Source organism: Carlito syrichta, unplaced genomic scaffold (assembly GCF_000164805.1).
Source record: "Carlito syrichta isolate Samal-C Ts95f unplaced genomic scaffold, Tarsius_syrichta-2.0.1 Scaffold315125, whole genome shotgun sequence".
In the NCBI taxonomy this organism is placed as follows: Eukaryota; Metazoa; Chordata; class Mammalia; order Primates; family Tarsiidae; genus Carlito; species Carlito syrichta.
Window position 1 is genome coordinate 413,704 of NW_007259221.1, and position 26,474 is coordinate 440,177.

Sequence of the window (26,474 nt, forward strand, 5' to 3'; positions counted from 1 at the left end):
TGGGAAAATCCCAATTACATTTGCCACACTTAAATGGGTGGTGAGGGAAACTGGCCAAATTATGTAATTAATCTTCTGTAAAGTATGGTCAATGAATATAATTCTGTATTGTACTTTAATGACATTTTCTTCCTACTCCTGAAAAGGACAAAGCAAAAAACCATTGCATGAGAAGAATAAAGTCAACCATGAAACAATTACATAAGCAAGAATGAAACCGCCACTGAGGAAATCACTGAATAATTTAAGAGTCCTTTTGCTAAGTGCCTTAATCTTCAACCTCTTACTCTCTAAGAAAGGATGATCTCTAGCTCTTTGGGCTCTTTCATAAATTCCAAGTACCTTGTCTCTGCATAACAGTTTTCTATTGACTGTATTTATTCTATTCATAAACTAAGATACCAATTCAACCCTATGTGAGAATGCAAACAGGCATCCAGTATCCTTAGACTGCCTGATTAAAATATTTAAAATAAGTAACATCAATTTGATAATATCATTCATTAAATAGAAATATGTCTATAATCTTCAAAGTTTGTGAACATTGAATAATATTGAATTTTGATGATTGGCATTTACACAGAAGTACTATAATTCCTGCGTCCCCAAATAGTCATAGAAAATACACATGTACAAAACACTTGGAAATAAATATACACACTGATATTATTCACTGGAGAGAAGTGTATGGATTTTACTTATTCCTAGGAACATTATCTTTATTGACTATTTTTTAAAACAAATATTGTATTCAAGTTCTATTACATCATAAAGTCACAGGGTTCATGAAAGTTTTTACTTTTACTTCCTTCAGGCAGGAACCCACAGGAACTCATTTATGTTCCTTTTGACCAACAGGAGATGTGAAAAACAAATAAAACAAATCTGTAGCAGCTGACTGAGCTGGTTCTAAGCTAACCTTTCTGAGGAATACCATCCATAGCACAAAGAGCAAGGTATTCTGAGTAAGGGGTCAGGATAAGAAAGCCAATCCTCAATAATCTCTTCAAGCAGCAGTTCTGGCCAGTGTGATCTCATTATGTTGTAAAAAGCAACACTGTAAAGTTTATGGGCTCCAAAGCTGCCATAAAAAATTCCTAGGAGACCAGCCTGGAAGTAAAGAAAGCCAAAGAGGGCCTTAGCTAGTTCTACTAAATTCCAAAACGCAAACAGATTTTTTGAGACTTTATTGGTGTAAGGTATTTAAAATGCTGCCTTTTATTGGTAGCTTCAGTTAAGCCCTTGCTAAAGATTAACTACTCACTTGCTAAGACCCAAATACTACTCTGGTTCTGATCTTCATGGAGAAAATGGAAACGGCAAGTAAAGGAAAGGCAGCAAGTGTCAGAGGAGAAAGAACTAATGTTCTATTTCCTTCTGCTTATGTCTAAGTGTTTCTCATATTCCTTGCATTCCAACTGAGATAGAAATGTTTGTTTTTCGAAAGGTGGGGTTCTATCAGAAATTTTTGCTTAAGATCTAGTAACTTAGAAGTATGTTCTGTGAAGTTTGAGTTCAGATAAGGTTACAACCAAACGTAAGTATTAAAATAAAACAATATTTTATTATCAATAAAAATGTTTTCGTCTAGATTAAAGTTGTTTGGACATCATCCACAAAAAATATTTTAGTCTTTCTTACACTACCTAAAATTTTTTTCTAATTTTAATAGCTATTAAAATGAACCCAAATAGAAAGACATATCTGCTATAAACTGTTCTATAAAGCATCCCAAAGCTAAATGAACATAAGTTTTATTTGTATTCACTTTCCCTCACACATGCTAGAGTAGCATTACCAAGCAAAAGCCAAAACTCTCCTCTCCTATATACAAACTTTTCATGTTTGATAGTCTTTAAAAATCTTTCATGAAAATGAAAGATGCATTCATTAACCATATTAGCTAGCAGTTTATCAGGGGACAGGAGGATTGATCCAGGGATGTAAGAACCAGCCAATTTGTCCAGAGAATGGAAATACCATATGATATCATCTGACCTCAAACTTTAGGAGTTTCCTGACCCCTAGACCAATGGAGCATGAAGATACACTAAAGACTTCAGGAAAAGGAAGATCTAGTTTCTTACCCACTGCTGGTTTATTAATGAAGCATTAATACAAACGTTCATTAATGCTTTCAGCTCTTACAGTTCAACTGCCTTTTAAGTGTCACTGATGTGTTTATGATTTGAAAAGTTAATAGTAAAGAAAAAAGGCGTCTTGCAAACTACTAAAAATGAATGAAAGCAAACATCTGGGCTTACAAGAGACTCTTATTTGGGGAATGTGAGTCACATGTTCACAAACTTTAGTGAGAAGGGGGAAGCAGGTTTGATGAGAACACCTCCCGAGGATATCACCAAAACCTGTGGGTATTGGATGGACTGGAGGGGCAGATCCCATCTGCTGTGCACTCCACCTACCCTGAGCTGCATTCCATCTACATATGATGAAAAGAAAGCAATTCATAAGAACATTGTAAAAACTACGAAAAGAAATTTTAGTATATGTCATAGTACACAACTAAGGCACAATTCAAAGCTGTCTTACATGTGCTCTAATTGGTTTGCCTGTGTGAGGCCAGGCTCTCTGCTAATTAGCAAATTTCTTGAGGCTAGAAACTTTTAGTAATATTTCTCGTATATTCTCAGTACAGGCAGTGTTCTATACATGTTTATAGGTTGATTCATGAATTATTAGCAAATAGTTGATGCAAAAATAAATACTTCTAACAAAAGGAACATGAAAATAAGTTTCCAACTTTCTATTTAGAACATGATTTGATGACAACCTACAAATTGCCAAGAAGAATCTTTCACCTCACTACAATGACTATTTACTCTGATCACATCTCAAAGTGAGAAAAGAAAACTAGAATGTTCCTCCACACCCCCCAAGCTGAATGATAACTGCCAATACTACGGCCATTTTGGAATGTATGGGTTGGGAATACGGGTAAGAGAATAAGTAAAATAAAGAAAGAGAAACTAAGGGGATAAAAGATAGGAGAAGGTCAGAAGGAATTTCCAGATAATTTGCCATCCAGTCTCAACAATTCAAATACTAACTCTATATTGACAGGCCCAAATTTACATCGGCAACTCTGATCGCTCCCCTGAATTTCAGACTATATCCGAGAGTCAGCTCTTTATCTCCATCTCAATGACTAAAAGGCATATCAAATTTAACATGTCCAAACTAAGCTCTTGTTCTTTCTCTCCAAACCTACTGTTCCTGAAGTGTTGTCCGTGTGAATAAATGATAATTTCATCCTTCTAAATTGCACAGGCCAAAAACCTTATCCGTGATGCCACCCTTCCCCTCATGCCCCATACCTAATTTATCAGTAGCTCCTAAGGACTCTGCTATCAAAATATAATGAGAATCCAGTTTCTTCTCACCACCTCCCCTACATCCACCCAGGTCCAAACCAGCACTGTGTCTTACCTGGATCACTTTAATAGCCTCAATTTGTCTCCCTGCCCCTGCCTTTGCTCCCCTGCAGTTTATGTGCAACACAGCAGCCAGAAAAATCCTGTTGCCTCCTAATTCAGATAATGCTATCCCTGCACACAAAATCTTCCAAAGGGTCCCAATCTCACACAGCATAAATGACACCTCTCTGGCTATGATCCACAGTGCCCTTACCTGGTCTGTGGCTCCCCTTACCTGGTCTCTGTGAGTTTACTGTTCCTTAAATATATTAGGAATGCTAGTATCTCAGGACCTTTGCACCTCCTGCCCCTCTGCTTAGAAAGTTCTCCCCACAGGTATACACATGGCTCCTTTCTTTCCTTATTCAAAGTTTTTCATCCAAATGCATCATACTAAATGAGGTCTTTTCTAACCATCATATTTAAATTTGCAACCACACCCCTACAAAGGCACACATGTGCACACATACGTGTGTACATATATATCCCTTAGCATCTTCTCTTGCTTCACTCTTCTCCTCAGCCCTATTACCATCCCACAAACTAATATTTTACTTATGACTAAAATGTAAGCTCTATGGGGACAGATATTTACTTCTGGTTTGATCCCTGCTCTACTTAGGATGGTGCCTGACAAATAGCAAACAATCAAAAACTGTTTGTTTAACAAATTGGTAGACCCACTAAGAAGCAAGTGTGAGGAATTAAAGTCTCTGCACAAACAATAGCTTATAATAAATCTTAAGTCATCTCTCCTGCCTCTTGAGAGTTGTTATTATTCACCTTACTAATAATCTGTTAATAGCAGTTATTAAGTAAATATGTCTGTGTGGTCCAGGGGCAGCTCTTGCTTTCTCATCTTCATCACAGATGAGACAAAATTTATACAGAAGCAGCACAGTAATAACAACTAACATTTGAATGCTTACCGGATGCTAGGCACTGTTCTAAGAATTTTAGTGGATTATTCAGTCCTCACAACAATTTCAAGAGGCAGGCTTCTACTTCATTATTTTTAAGAGAAGAACACAGAGACATAGAGACTTTAGAAATGTTCACAAGCTAGGAAGTGAAAAAACCAAGACTCCAAATCAGGTCATCTGTCTAGAGGCCATTTTCTCAACTCCAGCATCTATCAAATGGAAAGACAGTTCCATTATGGAGTACAGTGAAGTTAATGCACAAGAAAGTTCTGAGGTAGACTGCAAAGCAGCGTATAAGAAACAATACTTGGCTATACAAAGAAGCACAATGTCTGTTAACTTCCAAAGAGTCTGGGTTTGGTACAGGAGGCAGTAGTGACCTGCTGTAATTGAGCCAGGAGGTCAGTGGTGCTGGCTAAGGGTCTCATTATAAGTACACAAACTCTGGCCTCAAGGTTTTGAAAAGATTGAAGAAAGAAGAGAAGGCAAAATGTACATACGGAAACACGTACATGTAAGAGCATAAAGACAAAAAAGAATGCAATCATTCACTCATTTGTTCACCAGTTACTCTAAGCCTCCTATACTACAGGCACTGTTGTATGTACCAAGAGCACTGAGAACCAGTGCATGATCCCTGTGTTTGAGTTCATCTCCTGATATAGGTAGCTACAGAGGAGTGACAAAGAGGGCAGCCTAAAGAGACCAGATGAAGCAGGGGAAAGTTGTGGGAGAACACTGGGGGAAGAGGTCAATAGACAAGAGATTATGGAGGATTTTGTAGGCCAGGAGTTTGAATTTGGCTGTAAAAATATGTTAGTTATATGTTTCTGAGATACACAATAAACATTTTTTGAAAGAAGGAATCACTGTTCTAAAATACTTATAAAGACCTAGCCTAGAATCTGCTTTTCTTTTTTCTGTGCTTGGATAATTATTGCAACAGAGAAAATCATTTGCTAGAATCTCTCAACCCACCAATAATCTTGGAAAATATGAGAAGGATTCTTTCTGACCATACTAAGCCAGTTCTCATAAGAAATGACTCATTTAATACCTCTCTGTTCTGAGATACCTACAAAAAATTCCAAAACACAGCTGATTTTTTCCTCTGAAAATGACACCCTCAAATAGAAGTCCTTGGAATTGATCAAATAGCTTATTTTCTCCTTGAATTAAACTCCTAAAAACCACTGCAGAAGCGTTTAAAAGAATCTACTTTCCCCTTCCTTCCTGCTTACAAAACTAGCCAGCCACAATGTTTAGTCTTCCAGGTGACACAGAAAAGATCATTTATAAATGGCAGTGCAGATACTCCTCAACATCTGAGGGGGTTACATTCTGGAAACCCATCATAAGTTGAAAATATTCTTGCCGGAGTCCAGCTCCAGCAGGTCAATGTTTCCTGAAAGAAGGACGACATTGGCGCAGAAGAAAAAACTTGAACGCTGACTCTACTGCAAGTAGGACAAATGCCAATTTATTGTCTTTTCCAACTCCTTTTATACTCTACATGTTTTTTGTTTCCAAGGCAATCAGTTACAATTTAATGGACTGGACAGGCAATGTATCTTTGTTCATCCTGTTTTGATCTTAAAACATTATCATCCTAAACATTAACTATAAGTTTTATAAACTTCTAACTTTTTTTAATGATTACCATTTCTTAATGTCCATACAAAAACTTACTTATTCCTATAACTATTACATTATAAATCACTACCAAGTTCTAAGCACTATAATTGCACATAGATTAGCAAGTCACACCTGTGACCTTACACAGCAATTTGCAACTAGCTGTGGTAAAACAATATTTTCAAGGTTTCTTAGGGCAAGTTGTCCTGACTAGTTTTCCCTAATTTCACACCTGGTGTTTACAATCTGCATAAATTATTTCCTGCCAGGGAGAATGAGCTTTAATGTTTGTAAAACAAAAGGTCTCAAGGGCTCAAGTCATCTCAGTTACAATCTCTAACCAGAATTACAAGCCTCCTTAACAAAGGGAAGTAAAGGCAAGGGTACTCTAATATTTATGTGATTGTTAATTTTTTAAGCATAATATACCACATGTAGAACTTAAGAAATTAAGTAAATGTAATTTTTGCATTGGCACTCTTCCTAAAAATACAAACTGTAGCTTCTCAAATTTCTCCAATTAGTCGCCAATCAGAAAAAATAAAATCTTGCAGGTAATTATCTACCCACATATGATATTTAAAATCTCTATTGATAATTTCCTGGCAAGGCCAGTGAGTTCCCTGACAAACATTAAATCGAGCACTTTCTGATTTTTTACACTTTTCTCAACTACAATATTTAATCAAGTGATTGCATGGTTTAATACCAGGAGGCCAGGGACGTGGAAACATAGGGAGGAATTCAAATGAAGGGAAGGTAATTTTTCATGAATTCCCCTCTTGCCTTTTTGCAAGGGGTAGTGGAGGTGTGAGTGGAATTTTACTTTCCATCCTCAGACTGTACAGAACTTTTCAGCTGCACCAATAACAAAAGTAGAAGAAGCAAGGGTCTCAGCTGCCCAGGTTCGCTTTGCGACCTGGGGTCTTCAGCCCCCTGGACTTTGTCAGCAGGCAGGCCTCCATGGCTGGCTCCCAACATATTCTTAAGGTAAAGATAGCTTAGCCTTGCAAACATCTTAGCTTAGTCTAGACTATCTTAAATATGCTCAGAAAACTTATATTAGCCTGCTGTTGGGTAAAATCATTTAACACAAAGCCTATTTAATAATAAAGTGTTGAATATCTTACATAATTTATTGAATACTATACTAAAAGTAAAAAAAAATAATGGTTGCATGGGTAATCAAAATACGGTTTCTAAGAATGTATATCACTTCAAAAATTGGTAAGTCGAACCATCGTTAAGTCAGGGACCATGTAGTCAATACTTTTATTCTATGTTCTTATTTGACTTGATGTGTACATATAACTAATGATCTCTCTGTGCCTCAGATTCATAACCCATAAAATGGAAACTTCAATAGATATACTTTGTATAGTTTCAGTGATAATTTAATAAATAAATACATGTCACATTTTTATTTACATGTCACAATAGTTCCTAGCCCACCATAAGCACTCAGTAAAATGTTGGTTATCATTATTATTATTATCTTATGTACCTTTATTTTATAGAGGTCTATATGTTAATTTAAAATATTATACAGGCCGGGCTCGGTGGCTCAGTCTATAATCCCGCGCTTTGGGAGGCTGAGGTGAGTGAATTGCCTGAGCCCGCGGGTTCAAGACCCGCCTGGGCAACTTGGCGAAACCTTATCTCTACAATAAATTAAAAAAATTAGCCGGGCATGGTAGCACGTGCCTGTAGTTCCAGTTACTTGGAAGGCTGAGGCAGAAGGATCACTGGAGCCCAGCAGGTAGAGGCTGCAGTGGCCAGGAGCAGCCACTGCACTCTAGTCTGGGCAACAGAGTGAGACTCCAACTCAAAAAATAATAATAAGCCAGGCTCGGTGGCTCAGCCCGCGTCTTTGGGAGGCTGAGGTGAGTGGATTGCCTGAGCCCGCGGGTTCGAGACCCACCTGGGCAGCGAGACCTCATCTCTACAATAAATCAAAAAATCAGTGGGCGTGGTAGTGCATGCTTGTAATTCCGGCTACTTGGAAGACTGAGGCGGAAGGATCGCCGGAGCCCAGCAGGTTGAGGTGGGCTGGGTGACAGAGTGAGACTCCAACTCAAAAAAAAAAAAAAAAAAAATAGTAATAATAATAAAATAAAATATTATACAAGTATATTTACTGCTAAACAATTCAAATAGCAAAGAAGAGGAAAAAGTAAACATGAACATCTCTTCATGCCCATCCCTGACTCCCTTAATCCCACTTGTTAGATGAAACAAGCAAATTGTGGGACAATTTATATAGTGCAATCCAATGTATGGGTATACAGATATGTTACCTGTCATAAAATATGTCTGGAAGGACATGCTCACAAATATACCTTTGGAGAGTGGGATTAAGAGAGTCAAGGATGGAGAAGAGAGGATTTGCATGTTTACTTTTTCTATGCATTCATACACTTTGGAGATTATGTCTGGATAATAAATCTAAAGTGTGCCTACTGGATCAATGGTTATATCTAAATTGCCATTGGCTAAATATTGCCCAACTGTCTATAAGAAATGATATACTTCAGTAGTATTCTACCAACTAAGAACAAATATGGTGTGAACCCTGGGCTTATCTACCGGTAGCTATGGGGGCAGAGTTTCCCACTCCCCGGGCACTGGCCCATGGTCTGCTAGGAACTCAGCCCCACAACAGGAGTCAGCAGCAGACAAGTCAGCAAAGCCTCATCTATGTTTTCAGCGCTTCCCGTCACTCACGTTACTGCCTGAACTCGGCCTACTCTCAGATCTGCAATTGAGTTAGATTCTCACAGGAGTGCGAAACCTATTGTGAACTGTGCATAGAGGGATCTAGGTTGTGTGCTTCTTATGAGAATATAATGCCTGATGATCTGAGGTGGAGCTGAGGCACTGATGCTAGCGCTAGGGAGCAGCTGCAAATACAGTGAGGTTTGACTGCATATCCGCACATACCCCCACTCCCGTCAGTGGAAAAACTGTCTTCCACGAAGCCGACCCCTGGTCCCAAAAAGGTTGGGGACCACTGCTATAGGGGATTGATTACGACATCAGCCTTAACAGACCAGCATTGCAGACATTTGCTGGCAAATAGTTGGAGGGGGGGAGAGTATATCTCTCATAGTCTGTAAAATTAAAGTAATAACCATTATGAAAAATGTTACTTTTATTATGTTTTTCTGATATCCTTCTTATCTTTTACTATTTGCAACACCACTCACACACCTGAACTACCAAGATTCTCTCTTTCCAATGTATTCTCAGCAAAAACAGTGATAAATTTAAGTACTGTCAATTCTTTTTTTTAAGAGATAGGATCTCATTATGCTGCTCAGGCTGGTTTTGAACTCCTGGGTTCAAGCAGTTCCAAGTGGGCCTCCCAAAGTTCTGGAATTATAGGCATCAGTCACCATGCCCCTTTTAATATTTTGTAGATACTCAAGCATATAATTTAAGTTTAATAAGAGGTCAGTTCTGCTCTAACATCAGTCTAGAAGCTCTAGAAAACAGGTGACACTATCACATTCTTACTTTCTTCTTCTGTCCCTTTTTTCAATCTCCTTCCATGGTCAATCAGTAGTTTACATAATCTGTAATCATTTTATTCCCATCCTCAAGAAAAATAATAAGATTGATGGAGAATACAAAACAGTCCTACATCAAAATAACAAAACAAAACACACTTTGGGAACTCCAATATAGTATATGGAGAGAATATACATAAAATATCACTTTGAACGTAGAGAACAATTTTTTCTGATGTAAATTTAAATTAAGAAAATCAGCCGGGCTCGGTGGCTCAGCCTGTAATCCCAGCACTTTGGGAGACTGAGGTGAGTGGATTGCCTGAGCCCACGGTTCGAGACCCACCTGAGCAACTTGGTGAGACCTCATCTCTACGATAAATCAAAAATTAGCCAGGCGTGGTAGCGCGCGCCTGTAGTTCCAGCTACTTGGAAGGCTGAAGCAGAAGGATCGCCGGAGCCCAGTAGGTCGAGGCTGCGGTGGCCGGGAACGGCCACTGCACTCTAGTCTGGGTGACAGAGCAAGACTCCAACTCAAAAAAAAAAAAGAAACTTAATCCTATATATCTGCATTCATTATATATATATAATATCTGCATTCATTATATGCAGGCATTATGGCATAATTCCTTTCAAGTGGAGAAAATTACCATATACAGACATAGTATTTCTTTCTCCTCATGGTTCTCAAGATTGCAACATTTGTAAGAGTGTACGCTATTTCAACTCCTACTGAGTCACTGATATTGGTTCTTTTTACGATATATATAAAACATCTTAACTTGTATTTTGATAAGCCAAAGGCAACACTTTTTAGGAAAAAAATATATGAGCAAGAGGCAGTCAGCTTTTTAGAAAACTGCTAGGTACTTTTATCATGGAAATGTTCCTTGGGAACTATGAGTCATGGTAAAAAGCTAGTTCTACTATTTGTTGATTTCATTTCAATGATTACGTACTTAAGCATCCTACACTCCTGCTTGTCTATAATATCTCCATCTGGTATTTTCCGAATATCAAATATTATTAAATTGTTTCTGTGGAAACACAAGTATATAATATTTAATGGGTAGCTGAAACTAAATTTATTTCAGAGGTACTGACTATAGCCAGTCAAGACTAAGGCTAATTTTTGTAAAACATCTAAAGAAAACCTGCCAACTTTAAACAGGCAACCACTTCACTCCCATCAAAGGGTTATTTTTAATAAGCTCATAAATGTATGCCTCCTATCTTTGTTTTTGTCAATGAAATTTAAGTAAAGTATATGCCACCAATTCATAATAAAAGGCAAGGGGGCATAATTCCTTTCAAGTTGAGAAAATTACCATATACAGACATAGTATTTCTTTCTCCTCATGGTTCTCAAGATTGCAACATTTGTAAGAGTGTACGCTATTTCAACTCCTACTGAGTCACTGATATTGGCTCTTTTTACAAGATGCTAAAATCTAGTTTTGTGTCACACTTCCCAGTCCTGGTAGCAAAGCGTTCTCCCTTAGGTTTATATAACAATATCAAATATCAACAACAAAATAAAAATACGTCTCTCCAAACTAGATGTAAAACTATGAAGGAAACAAACACTGGCGGCCCCAGGTAAACTACTCCAACTACCTCTCTAGGAAGACCACAAAATTCAGTGTTTCCCTTCCTGTTGCTGGTTGTGAGCAACTCTGTTTTCCTTGAAGAAGAGGAAAAGAAAGTGGTCTCAGCAAACTGGCAAGGGTAGGCTCAGCTGTGTCTACTGGTTTAAGGAAAAATCAGAGTGGGTAAAATGTCAGGCAGCCCTTTGGATGAGTCTAGGATACCCTAGAAGAGCACCTTTCTCTCCCTCTTCAGGAATAGACTAACAGCAGGAAACCTGATCCAGCCTTCAGAAAAGATCTACAAGAATATATCATCAGAATAATTACAAGTTCTCAAATTTCAACTAAAAAGGTTTCAGGTAAATAATGTATTCAACCATCACTTACTGATGATGCATGACATCAAGGACTGATGAAAAATTAGGAGAGAAATGGATATATTTTTCTTTAACAATTTCTGTTCCCTATAATCCATACTTCTCTTTACTAGATTAATTCTCTGAAAGCACTGTTTTCTTCATACCACATCCCTGCTCAAAAGGCTCCCTGCTCTCGTCAGAATAAATCCCCTTTGGAAATCTTATAGCCTATCATTTCCAACAAAGACATAGCGCACTGTCCAGGAAATTAACATCATTAACTCCCAAAAGAGCTTTAATTTGTTCTTTCCTCTGTCCCTTTGTTCACCTAACTCTCAACAAAGAGAATGCTATTCACCTTTCTGCCCATTGCTGGTTGCAGTAACTCAGTAGTAGAAGATTGAGTTAAGGTTTGGTATATAAAATGTTTATTAGAGAATGCCTTCGGGATCAATATCTGAGTAAAGGAGAGGAAGGATGCAGAACTGAGCAAAGACAGAAGTCAAGCCAAGCCATAATGCAGGTCCAAAACCAATCTTGTCCAAGACCTCAAGAAGCTCTGAAGCTAAAAGGGCCCTTCCTAGTTGTCCTGGGTTAGCTGAAATGGTAAAGCCCTTATACCTCCCCACCATGCATGACTGGATATGGGTCACCCTGGGAAGGGTATAACCTTGAATAACATGGCTCTTTATAAAGCAGATAAGACTGTATGTACACCTTTGAAGGGGATCTGGGATAACTATATTCATCACTCTTCCTAACCAAACTGTCCCATCCTTCAAGTTCCCTCTCTAGTCTACTTCTATGTCAAATAATGCCTGAACACATTCATAACACTGACACTTAATAAAACTTCAGGTATGTTATGTAATATTTCTAAAAACTTCTTTTCACTAAAAAGGAAGCTGCTGGAGGATAAGGATCATGAGTCCTATCCTCAAATTCTTTAAAACAGGGGTAAGCAAACTCTTTATATTAAGGACCAGATAGCAGATATTTTAGGCTTTGTATGTTATGGTCTCTGCTGCATATACTTAAAAAAAATTTATAACCTTTTAAAAATGTAAAAACCATTCTTAGCCCACTGGCCATATCAATACAGTGCAGATATGGCCAAAGGAGTCATCATTTGCCAACTGTTGCCTAAGAATGGCACTGCTGAACAGAAATTTTATGCAAGCCATAAATGCAAACCACATATGTAATTTTAAATTGTCTAAAAGCCAAATTTAAAAAGCTACAATTACTTAACTGTAATGATATACTTTATTTAATCAAAAACATTCTTAGTTCAACATGGAATATAAAAATATTAATGAGTTATTTGACATTCTAAGACTTTGAAATCTAGTATGTATTTCATATTTACATCAAATCTCAATTTGGATGAGACAAATTTCAAGTGCTCATAAGCTACAGATAGCCAATGGCTGTCATACTGGATAGTACAGCTAAAGAACATAGGGGCTGATGAGTCCATCAAAAGGAATTTGTTCATTTAAACGGCATTTACTGAGTTCTGGCTGTTGAAACTACAGATTGATTTGTATTAATTATAATAACATATATAATAGGATTCAATTTTTGTTCTTAATCAGCCTAGAGTTTATACAGATAGGTGCTAATAATAATATGACATACCACTGTATTAGTGGTCTAGAGAAAGTGCTATAGTAAAATATGGGAAAGAGGTCAGGTCTTAACTGGTCACCTTGGAGAACTTCTTCAATGAACTACTGATTCTTTAAAATCATAACTTTAAAAAAAGTTAAAATGTTTAGACTTTTTAAAAGATGTCTTTCTTTCTTTAAATACCCTCAGAATGCAAGGAATGAATTTGGGAGGTAACAGGAATAACACTACAACTGGATAAGAAGTGAACAATCTTTCATGATACACTGAATAATATATTTTATAAAAGGTAAATTTCCTCAAAATATATTTTGAACTTTTGTCGCTGGTGCAGCCTTCTATTTCTTACAACACTGTTTGATTCAATTTTTTTTTTTTAAAGAACCAAATGCTTCCATGTGGCAAAAATGATGGCTTCTGAAATCTCAAAACTTCAAATACCCAAAAAGATTTTTTCTTGCTTTGGTGCAATCAAATTTTGTGATTTCTCAGAAGCGATGATTGAGTAAAATGGTTTTAGAAGCACAGTACTTTTAAGAAGAAATACAGGCCCTTCTCTCCTCATGTTGTTTACATGGAAGTCAGAAGGGATACTAAATGGAATCAATATTTTCTATAAATATACAATATTAGCAATTCCATCAGCCCCTCCACAAAATCTAAAAAGCTTCCCAGATTTTTTGTCCCTAACAATTCTAGCATGCAAGTAACACGGTCTGCTATTTTTTTCCCTTATGCCTACTGAAATGTTATAATTATAATCTATTTGATTGTACTGAGGAATATTCTGGTATATTTTACTAATTGTGAAAAATTAACTTTACTATTATAATAAAAGAAAAAGAGAAATTAATTTTGCTGACTAGTCAATTACAATTTTATTATCCCCAAAGTAATTTTATTCAATTTCATTATTCCAAAGTAATTTTATTTAAAGTCCATAATTAAATTTTATTCTTACTAGAAACATGTATTTTGTAATGCATACTTTATAAAATAAATATACATCTAAAGCTCATTAGCAATACCATCCTAATTTACTTGACTTGTTTTTAGCAAAAAGGTTACTAATTTTGAGAAAGAGGGGGAGAACTGAGTAATTGCATTCAGTCTTGAAAATTTTCATAAAACCATCAGATCTTCTCAGAAGAATTCAAATTCTCAAACACACTATAAAGACCACCATGAAGCCACAAAAGTTCAGGTTAAGAACCTTTTCACTAAAGAGCAGATCAAATTTATCAGTGAAAAAGAAAGCACTGAAATTAAATCAGCAAGAAACTATTATTAATGAGGCTTTTATAATATCACAAGTTAATGTTGCAGGAGAATAAGTTGCCTCAATAAAGTAAAAGTTGTCTAAAAGTTAGAGCTGGAGTCAAAGAAACCACAGAAGGTAAAACAAAAAATGACAAGCAGATTTATTTGGCCTTCAGTTTTCATTATCATACAACATTCAATCAGAGACCAGGGTGGTTTTCAGAAATACGTCTTTCTCCTTAAAAAGTGGTAGACAGCCTAGCATTCCATACTTCAAAAGTTTATTCAGACGCTTCAACTTCTCTCATCCCTGTGCCTAGGAGCTATATTTTCCATACTATCACCACCTACAAACAGTGGACCACCCAAAGGCCTTTGCACATGCTTTTAAAATGTAGCTAGAATATGACCTTTAAGCAGGAGACAACAAAAGCTAGTTGGCCTTCCTCAGGGGTGGGGGAGGGGCACACCTCATCAGCAAGGGTGCCTGCATAATGAACATTTGTGTACCTAACCCTGAATTGTACCCCACATCTTTAAAATGAAAAAAAAAATTTAAATAAATAAATAAAAGTTTTAGTTCAGAACTAAGTGGTGGTTATATGAGAACATTATTTAGCTAGAGAATGTCTTGTTTTCATCCAGCTTAAACAGAATAGTTACTATTAGTGGACTTTGCAACTTTCTAGTAAATGTAGAATTATTACAAAATAAAAAAAATTTAACAACAGTGTCTTTCTGAGAAACTATTCAGTAGTAGCTTTTGCTTTCTCCATAGATCTGACTAGACTGGAGATTAAATTTTATTTAAAATTGATAAGGAACAGAATGTAAAGGGAAGAAATATTATGGCTTGCTAATAAGCCTTGCTAACATATTAAATGAAGTAAGAAATCTATCAAGAATGCAAAGAAGAAAATCATTCTATCAATGTCTGAGTAAGGTCTTCTGAAAGCAAAGGAGCCCTGGCATAGTTTACAAGAACTCTGCATACCTGTGACACCATATACTATTCTGCACATGGTGGGGACAGGAGACAGAAGTAAGTAGACACAAAGAGTCTGTCTTGTGTTATGATCGAGGCTAAAAAGAAAAAAAAATGCTTCTTTAAAAAACTATTAAATATAATGGGTCATTCATGAATAAAGAAGATGTGAATGAGTTGGTAAGAAATTAAGAGATTCTGAAGTGCTTTCCCAACAGTTGTACTGAGCACAAATTTTTGTCTATACAAAATGGCTAATTTTAGGGACATACCCTATTAAACCTCAAGTGCTTTATGTAGCACTTACTAAGTGAGCATAAACTTTAAAAAAAATTTTATTTTAAATATGTGGGGTACAGTCCAGGGTTAGGTGTACAAATGTTCATTATGCAAGTACCCTTGTTGATGGGATGTGCCCCCTCCCTGCAGTTTCCCACCACTACCAATCCCTTTCTTATAGTATTACGATAGTTGTTCAAGGTCAGCTTATAAGTGAGAACATGTGATACTTGGTTCTTTGTTTCTGTGACAGATCACTCTGTATTATTGCCTCTAAGTCCATCTGAGTATGAGCATAAACTTTTAATTAAGCTGAAAAAGCATGCATGAAAAACTCAAATTCTGAATCTTCAAATGCACAACACTATAAGAGACAAAATGAAAAGGGGTACGTCCACTAATAGTAACTATTCTGTTTAAGCTGGATGAAAACAAGACATTCTCTAGCTAAATAAAAAGAACTTTGATCCCTCATCCATAACTAAAACGGTAAATTATTGGCATAAAATAGAGTAAGCAGATCTAAAATCAAAAAAGGATAATACTTCCTAAGAAACAAAGCAGTTTTATAAACTACAAAGGTTCTAAAGTGAAAAGGAAACGAGGTTGGCTATTTTAACAAAAAATGTGCATTTAGAGTGAGAATTTAAGGATGATATGGCTAAAACTTGGCCTGGTATTGGTACTACTTAACATTTCTTCAGTAAAGTAAGTAATGTACTACATAGAAAGCTTCTTAAATTCCCATTAGTAAATAAGATGGATACAAAGAAGGAAGTTTGGTGGATTAAAATAGTATTCAAAATTGGGTCGATATAATAGAAAACACATAAGTAATTAATGAAATGTTTAGGCATAAATGAAGTAGCTCCCATTGCATAGAATAGAAAGAACAAAGTATTTTTAACAACACAATCACTTGGAACATATTAAAATATTTTTAAAGTTTTTTTTTCCCATCAATATACTCTTCATACTTATGTGGGTCTTTTCTGTCATTTTGCAAAACAGTGTGTTCTGGAATATAAGATACAACATGCACAGGTAAGGGCTGGTCATTGGCAATTAGTGAAACCCAGAAGAGAAAAAATACCTTGTACCACAGCAGACCTGTAAGTGAAATATGATAGCAAGCCACCATTCTTGTTGTGTTTTAAGCAAGCACATTACTGGGGTTCATAAATAGAAAATTAGTTAAGAAACTCTGAGGTAAGCTTCTTATTTTACTCTTCACTGCTTGACTCATGCAGGATATCTATGCCCAGTTATGATCTCCACATCTGAAAGGGAATGCAGAGAAATAAGGAAGGAAGCCCACACAGATGATGAAACGGTTGGAAAAAGAAGAAAGATCAAAAGGATAGAAGGATTCAGGGTGTTAAGAAGAAGCTGAGGGAATGTTTTTTAATGTTCTAGAAATATATGGGTTATTATATTGGGAATGGTAACCAGCTGTTCTCCATCTCTATTTAGGACAAACTAGAAGAAAATGGCCTAAATCAAGGCAATGACAGATTTAGGTTACTAAGGGAAACTGTGGAATCTTTTCCAGAATTATTTGAAACTAGATAGATATATAATGTACTTAGGGTGGCTAAGGTACAGGAGAGAAAACTATAATCTAATTTTCAATGTTCTTTTTAACTCTAATTTCTACATATATTTTACCAAGACATATTTAAATGAATAAAAAGAACTATTAGATATTATTGAACATAGTCAATTACTCTGAATTATAGGAGGCAATGGAAAGAAAATTGCTTTGGATTAAACTATAATGTCAGACATTAGATAATATCTTTAACCTCAGAGTGTTCAAGATCTGTAGAAACATTCTCTGTAGAAGAAGATTATAGCTGTATTCACCTTGCTTAATATTGCAGTGATAAAAATGAAATAGCTGTATAAAGGGTCTGGTACCATTTTATTGTCATATAGTTAATGTTGGGTCCCTTCCATTCCCCAGTAGACGCAATACATGAGATTTTGAATTTTCCAAAAGAAATAGAAGTTTAATACCATAAAATATCCATGAATTTTGGCTAATATTATTCACACAACCGAAAAGTGGAAAAGTACAAGAACACTGTCAAAACAAAAAAACAAAAAAAACACAAAACCTTTCCAGTCTGTAATTTCCCATCTTCTCTTCTTTCTCTGGGGTGTCTCACTTTTTCTTTGGTATCACATGTATAAGCCTTATTTTGAATATCGTCATGTTTCTGTGTTACAATATAGGCAAATTGTGGTCACCCAAAATGGCCTTACGTTTTCCATTACTGGTCATTAATGGACTTTTGAAGTGGTCCACAAGGTCAATGCCAGTAGTTAATCTGAAGGCTTCTAAGATGTTTAGCATACAGCAAACAAAATTTGGGAACAGATTCTTCCAGAAGCAAATATCTCTATGAACAACTCTCGGGAACTGGGTTGCATAGCTAGAGAGTTGTTCAACTGACAATTAAAAAAGAAAAACTGGTGATGTTAGCCAATGCTCACATTTGTAAGCCTGCTATCTGTTTTGCTGACAGGTAACTGGTCTCACTTCTTCACTCTGACCACTTCACAGAGACTACAGTAAAATTATTCTCACATGCAAATCACCTAGTAATTTTCATATTAAGAGTGGGATAAAGTTTTTTTTTTTTCTTAGCTGTAGGAATAATTTTTTTAAAAGTTAAACCTTCTGAAAGTCTACATCCTACCCATAAAATGTGCTGCTGTCAAACTGAACATGTTTTACCTCCTTCAAAATAAAAATTGCCTTTTAAAAATATGGAACCAAACTATGTGAAATTTTAAGGACAGAAAAATATTGATACAGTAAGCTGATTTGGCTATAAAGACAGGAAATTACTTTTCTGTTTAGTTTTTAAGAGTAAATCACACCATCATCTAAGAAAAAATTATATTCTGTCAAAATCAACTCATTTCTGAGCATTTATATTTTAATTTAGTTTGTCCTTCAGATAAATTTTACATGTAGTAAAAATTAAATTTTTTTCTCAATTCCAGAGAAATAAAGATTAATGATGTTTTATGCAGTTTAAGAATATTATATATTTTTAGCTTAACTACATCAATATTCACTGAATTCAGAACTGAAAGAAGTGCTTAAAAACATTTGTCTTACATCTTCCAATTCAAATACAAGCTGAAATACTGGTAGAAAAGGGGAAAATGTTTTTAAACATGGGTTTATGCACCTAGAAGATGAAAGGTATGGGGTGAAAAGGTTTAAATATTCTGGGAACTGATTACCTGAAACTAAGTAGAATGCAGTAGAGAATCACTGCAGTCTTAAGTCTTCCAAATACCATATTTCTCTGGTTCCAAAGTGCACAAATGACAAAATACTAGGGTAACTACATGAATAAACATCAGTCCAATTTGCTCTGCTTTCAGGAAGGCTTTTCTGTGTGGAGTAGAGTGAAAAACTAAAAGCTGTGAGAGATATAGACATTTATAAGAGAGGCTTCAGATCAAATATTAATGCCCCAGAAAATAAACAGGAATTAACTAGGTAGAATTCCTTTTTTATTTATGAGCAAATGCAGACCAGGTTCCAGAACAGCACTTATTTTAAGTTTAATGCCACGTGAGGGGGACAAGCAAACCTGCACTTTTTATCTTAAACTGTATTTATTTCCACAGTTGAATTCTGATATGAGAAGAAAAATATAGAAAGAAATTAGGATATTTGGAATAAAACTGTTTAAAGCTCCATTTTTAGTTAACCCGATTTCAGAACTACAGATTTTTTAAGACTCTTGCATTTCAGGATATTTAAAAACTAGGGTACTTTGACTAGACTTATTCACATCTTTTTGAATAAATTCCTGTAATTTTTTTTTAAAGTCAAAAGATCTCAATGACATATATGTAGATGATAGCAAGTTAAGTTATATTTATTTCCTGAACTATAGGACATAAGGTAGATACTCATCTCTAACCAGTTCAGTGAAAGAGGACAATTGTGGAACTTAGAGGGTATTCACATCAGGTCTCTGGCACAAACTCAAGATATGCAAACTGTTCTTTGAGGCTGGAAGAACAAAAGCCAAGGAACTAAAGTTATAAATACAGAGAAATTATGAGCTCCTAGGACCATTTGAGGCCATGTGCTCCTATCCCCTGACAAAGACAATAAACACCTTGCACTTTGGCACCCTACCTGGAATTACTGTTCAGAACACACACAGACACACACACACACACACACACACACACACACACACACACAGTCAGTCACGAGTGTCAGTCAATTATTTCTTTTCGTTTTATTCAAAGAAGTAGAAATAAAGGGAATGTAATTAAGTGATAACTATTCAGATTATTACAGCAAAAAGCAGACTTGGTAGAATGGGTCAGTATTAAACCTTAACTCTTAGATGTGTGTGGCTGCAGTTCCATCCCACAGACTATTTCTATTGACATATTGTTGCTGTCTCAGTTGCTGCTGCCATTACAACTTCAGCAGCAAGGCTAAGCAATGCCAGAAGTGGTAGGTGAGTTTGTGCTATTTTCAGAAAAAATACAGAATCAAAGACTACTGACTTCAGGTATACGAAGTTCGTACTGAGAAATAGGAAACTGCCTTAATAAGTACTCAGGGTATTGATCAAGTGCACAACTCCTATAGTAAAAGATCAAATATTTCTCTAATGCATGTCTTCTTTGGACTAATTCTAGAATGTGTTCTACATAATAAATATATTCTAGCTCACACTCTTTTTTATTTTTGAGTCAAGAGTTTCACTCTGTCGTCCAGGCTGAAGTGCAGCAGCACGCTGCTCACGGCTACCCCAGCCTCAACCTGTAGGGCTCACCCCAGCCTTCCAAGTAGCTGGAACTACCGGTGTGTGCCACCACACCTAGCTAATTTTTCTTGATTTATTGTAGAGACGAGGTCTTGTCAAGCTGCCCAAGCTAGTCCTGAACCCCTGGGCTCAGGCAATCGTCTCACCCTGGCCTCCCAAAATGCTGGGATTACAGGCATGAGCCACTGTGCCCAGCCTAGCTTACACCCTTTAAAATCTGAATCCTGTGGAATTGCCAGAAAGTTTTGTTATGGTGCTTTAACTTTTTACACCTTCTTATACCATATATGTATTTGGAATTTTAGATTTCAATAAATGTACAGAAAATATAATGTTTATATTTTATTAAGAATATATGATAATTATTCCTGTATATCTGTAAACATATAAAATACATTCAACACCTATTATGTTATTATATTATCTATTTTATCATATATATTTAAGGTTTATATATATATATATATATAAAAAACATATGCACATTTTCACATTTCCCAACTTACCCTTGGCAATACATTTAAAAAATACTAACAGGGTCACAGATAATGCCACTAAATCTTCCTTTTATACACAAATTGTATTAACTATAACAAGCTTAAAAGAGTAAATAGCTGACACGGGGAATAAATTCAAAATCTATGTGAAAAGCTAAAGTATCTACTTGTACAGATGTGGACATATTTTTACTTAGAAGTTTGTGCCTATTTGACTATAAAGAAAATTTAAATGAGTTGATAAAGTTTGGCTTCAAAGCAACAGCAAAATTAAATTGAAATAACACAATATTGATTTATGATGAAATGGTTATTCCCCAGAAAGCCACATCATGAAAGTAGCCTTTACCTTGGCCTATGAAAATAAATGATCTAGGAATTCACTTATAAGGGACACGGGCAGAGAAATGGACCTTTATAGTGAACTCATTGGGCCTTCACTGACTCTCCAGTGTCTCTCCTCAGTTTATGCATTATTCTACACTTACAAAAGAGTATCCGAATACTAAATATTTTTTAGGGGGATGAGGTGTGATTTCTAATTTGTCTTTAATTTACAATCTTTAAAAATAATATCACCATTTCCACTAAATATACTTTTTCCCCTCTTACTTTATTTTTCTAATTAAAAAGAAGTATTCATAACTCTCTAGGTGATGGGTTTGATGGTTTCATGAAAGCCCTTGTCAAAAACACCTACAAACTCCTCCACTCTACTGAAGGAAGAAGCCTTGGCTTCTGCTTTTAAAAATTCATTATTTGCCGGGCTCGGTGGCTCAGCCTGTAATCTCGTGCCTTTGGGAGGCTGAGGTGAGTGGATTGCCTGAGCCCGCAGGTTCAAGACCCGCCTGGGCAGCGAGACCTCATCTCTACAATAAATAAAAAAATCAGCCGGGCGTGGTAGCGCGCGCCTGTAGTTCCAGCTATTTGAAAGCTGAGGCGGAAGGATCGCCGGAGCCCAGCAGGTTGAGGCTGCGGTGGCCGGGAGCGGCCACTGCACTCCAGTCTGGGCGACAGAGTAAGACTCCAACTCAAAATAAATAAATAAATAAATAAAAATAAAAATTCATTATTTTAGTGTGTGTCCTTGAACTTCCTTAAGATGTAAATATCTTTTGGAGATGAAACTCATTATGCATTCTCAGTCACTTACATTTTATTTTGTATGCATATATCAGCTTTTCTCACAATAGTGGGTTTTTGTAAGAAAGGATGTAGTCACTAATTTCTAAGGGATAGAGGCAAGCTTGAGAAAAGCCTGGAATAGCCAATGATTAACTCTGACCTACTTGAAAATGTATCTAAGAATGACCTAGGAAGACTATAGCTGTTTGTTGTTATTTTAAATTACTCACCCTCTTTAGAGTTCAGTTCAAGTTCAAACATTTCTAGAGTTTTGCTTTAAAGATGATGAGAAATAGTGTTTCTCAAGCTGAATGCTAAACTAGATACTGTTTGAATGCACTTCTATTTAAAGACTTTAAGTGCTCCTGGCTCACTTCAACATAACTAATCAGCAAAAACTACATGTCATTACTTCTTTCGCTTCAAATTAGGCAATTTAAAAGTTTCAAGGCACATTCAAACATCATCAAGGTACTAGCTATAGTGATTAACTGCAAAAGGTTCCTCTTCTATGTCTAATTCTAAAACTGTAGAAACTTAAACCTGAAAATATTTTCAAATTTCTAATTTTTAATTCTGTGATAGTTTATTAATGTAAAAGATAATACAGCAAAAGATATTACCCACTGCCATGTTTAAGTCAGTATAAACATTTCACAATTTGTTTCCAAAAAGAAAAAAAAGAAAAAAAAGAAAAAGTCACATATACACATAAACTCTCAATCCTCCATCTATTTCTCTTCTACCTGGAGATAAAACATTTTTTAGTTGATAGGTGGAAGATCCAATGATGTTTTTAGACTTTTACTATGCACACGTGCATCTATAAACAATATACACTATTATTTTATGTATTTAAAATTTCATAGCTGGGCTCGGTGGTTCAGCCTGTAATCCCGCGCCTTTGGGAGGTTGAGGTGAGTGGATTGCCTGAGCCCGGGGGTTCGAGACCCGCCTGGGCAGCGAGACCTCATCTCTACAATAAATCAAAAAATCAGCCGGGCGTGGTAGCACATGCCTGTAACTCCAGCTACTCGGAAGGCTGAGGCGGAAGGATCGCCGGAGCCCAGCAGGCGAGGCTGCGGTGGCCGGGAACGGCCACTGCACTCCAGTCTGGGCGTCAGAGTGAGACTCCAACTCAAAAAATAAATAAATAAATAAAATTTCAGACAAATGGCATTATGCTGCAAGCATACTTTTGAACCTTTTATTACTCACTCTACATTATGTTTTCAAATTAGCCATGTTGATATATATAATAAATAAATTTTATCATTTTAACTACTATATAGTATTTTACCAAGTAACTATATTATCACAATTTATTTAGCCTTTATCCTACTGAGGAAGAGTTAAACGTTTCTATTTTTTTTCTTCTATCACATTGTTCGGAATGACTACCTCTGTACAGGTTTACTTATACACAATTGTGAGAATTTTCTTACATTGTAAACCAGTAGAAAAATTCTTGCGTATAGAAATTAAAATTGCCAGTTTTTTAGATATTACCAAATGGCTCTAAAGTAATTCGGCAAATCTGTACTCCCTGTAGAAATGGATACAAGTTTCTGCTTCTCCGTGTTCCTCCCCAACACTTAGTATTATTTGTCATATTGTCAGTTGCCAATCTAATGGATATAAAATATCCTCTCTTTTTTTCAGCCTGCACTTTTTTACTATTAATATAGTGGAGCATCTTTTCACATGTTTATTAGCAATTTGAGTGAATTATTTTGTGACACTTCTTATCCTTCCTCATTTTTTTCTACAAGGATTTTTGTCTTTTTCTTATTGATTTGTAGTATTTTATAATAGTTGGCTATTATCCTTTATCTACTATATATGTAGATAAATATTTTTATACCAGGCTGTGGCTTACATTTTTAAATATAGTTTATTTTTTCCTCATGGTAATAATACACACTTTTTAATGATTTTTATCATTCGTTTTTTATTTCTCAATGTGGCCAAATGTTATACAATTTTAATTATGGCTTTTCTTTTTCGTGACTTAAAAAAATTTTTTTTTTTAATTTAAAGATGTGGGGTACAATTCAGAGTTAGAGATACAAACATTGATTATGCAGGTACCCTTGTTGATGAGGTATGCCCCTCCCTCCCCTAGCAGTTTCCCTCAACTGCCAATCTCCTCACCCCACCCTACCCCTGGCAGTTTCCCACTACTGCCAAATCCTTTCTTATAGTATTATTATGATAATTGTTCGAGGTCCACTTACGAGTGAGAATATATGGTACTCTGTTCTTTGTTTCTGTGATAGATCACTGAGTATGATAAACTCTAAATCCATCTAAGTTGTTGTGAAGTCCATATGTTTGTCCTTCTTTATGGCTGCATAATATTCCATTGTGTATATGTACCACTTATTTTTATACAATCCAGCTTCCATGGGCATCATGGTTGGTTCCAAGTTTTTGCTATTGTGAATAGAGCCACAACAAACATTTGTGTGGCAGGTATCTTTTTTGTAGAATGATTTGAGTTTCTCCAGGTATATTCCCAATAGAGGAATTGCTGGGTCATATGGAAGGTCAATTTCTAGTTCTTTCAGAAATCGCCACACTATCTTCCAGAGAGGTTGCACTAGTTTGCATTCCCACCACTAGTGGGGAAGAGTTCCTTTTTCTCCGCATTCTCGCCAGCATCTGTTGTTGCTTTATTAATGATGGCCATTCTTACCGTAGTTAGGTGGTATCTCAGTGTGGTTTTGATTTGCATTTCTCAGATGATTAGAGAGGCTGAGCACTTTTTCATGTTTTGGCTGCCTGTATATCTTCTTTTGAAAAGTATCTATTCATGTCGTTTGCCACTTTTTAATGGGGCTGTTTGTTTTTATTCCTTTTGGCACATTTGAGTTCCTTGTAGATCCTAGATGTTAGGCCTTTGTCAGATATACATTTGGCAAATATTATTCCCATTCTGTGAGCTGTCTCCCTACTCCTTTGACAATTTCCTTTGCTTTTCACTTTTAGTGACTTTTTAAAACAAATATATCCTTCATTACCCCATGTGTTACAGATATCCTTCTATAATGTTTTTCTAAAAGTTTTATCTTTTTGTTTTTCATATTTAGTCTTTTATTCATCTTGAATTTACTTTGAGGTACAGTTTGAAACAGTATCTATTTTATCTTTTCCCCATAGATAAGTCAATTGTGCCTGCCCTACTTGTTCAGTGGTCTATTATTTCTTCCACCTTTGACAAGCATCAAGTTTCCATATATGTGAATTATATACTTCCACATATGTGGATTATATTATTATACTACCTTTGACAAGTATCAAATTCCTATATATGTCGATTGATTTTTGGCACTCTATTCTATTCTGTCAGTCTGTTTCCTTTTCCCTGGACCAATACCACATTTGTTTATTTACCATAAGTCAATTCAAATATCTGGCAGGACAATTAGCCCCAATGCCCCTTCCTTCCACCCCATTGCTCTTATTCTTAAAAATTATCCTCACTATTTTTTGGCCCTTTATTATTCCATATAAATCAACTTATCTGTTGAAAGAGTTCAAGAAGACATGGTACCCCAAAATATGCCTTTTTTTTTTTGCATGCTGATTATCTTGAGCTAAAGGCGCTTGAAAAACAATAGGTGCAAGAGGGCCACTTTGATCTCCTCTTTTCTTCCTAAAAGCAGGAGATGAAACTCCCATGTCAAAGATACCAGGAGGAAAGAAACATTCTCATCCCAAGAAGGGGAAAGCTGAGGCTGAGATAAATCTGTACAAACAATCTTTGATAACTGACCCTTCTCTTCCTAGATACTCTTCCAAAATTGCCACTCCTTGTTCCATACAGTATATTAGCACTTAGACCTAGGCATTTCTTTAGATCTTCACTTTTTGTGTAGAGCTCCCATGTACTTGTAAATAAAATGTTTATGCTAGTAACAGTTGGAGACCTTAGAGGGGGTAGAGGAAAATTTTACCTTCCCTACATTATCAAGTTACATGAAAATCCTTGGTGAGATTGTTTAACTGAAATTTTATTGAATTTATAAATTAATTTTGGAAGACTTTCATTTTAAACATATTGACTCTTACCCATCCATGCAGACTTATCCTTCAATGATACTTTAATATTTTCTTCACAAAAGGCCTTGTACAATTTTTTCTCACTTTGTTATTTCTGTAATTTCTGTAGAGTGCCTTTTTAAAATTACTCTCTGTAACTCCGTGGTTTAGGATTATAGGAATGGTATTAATTTTTTATGTTGATCTTATATCTAGCAACTTTTGTTGGTACTAAAGGCTGATCTGTATATTCTCTTGGAGAATTTGCAAACATTGAGAACTTTGTTTCTTCCTTTTCAGTTTTAATATATTCTACTGCCTAGTTCTATAGCACAGTATAGAATATAACACTGACCATTCTTATCTTATTCCCTAAATTAAAG

General features: G+C 35.8%; 1 protein-coding gene across 9 annotated transcripts in view; it reads right to left on the reverse strand.

The window, feature by feature from the left end:
• CAMK2D (calcium/calmodulin dependent protein kinase II delta) overlaps positions 1-26,474 on the reverse strand; it is a 323,725-nt gene that overhangs the window by 235,913 nt on the left and 61,338 nt on the right. The window lies entirely within an intron of this gene.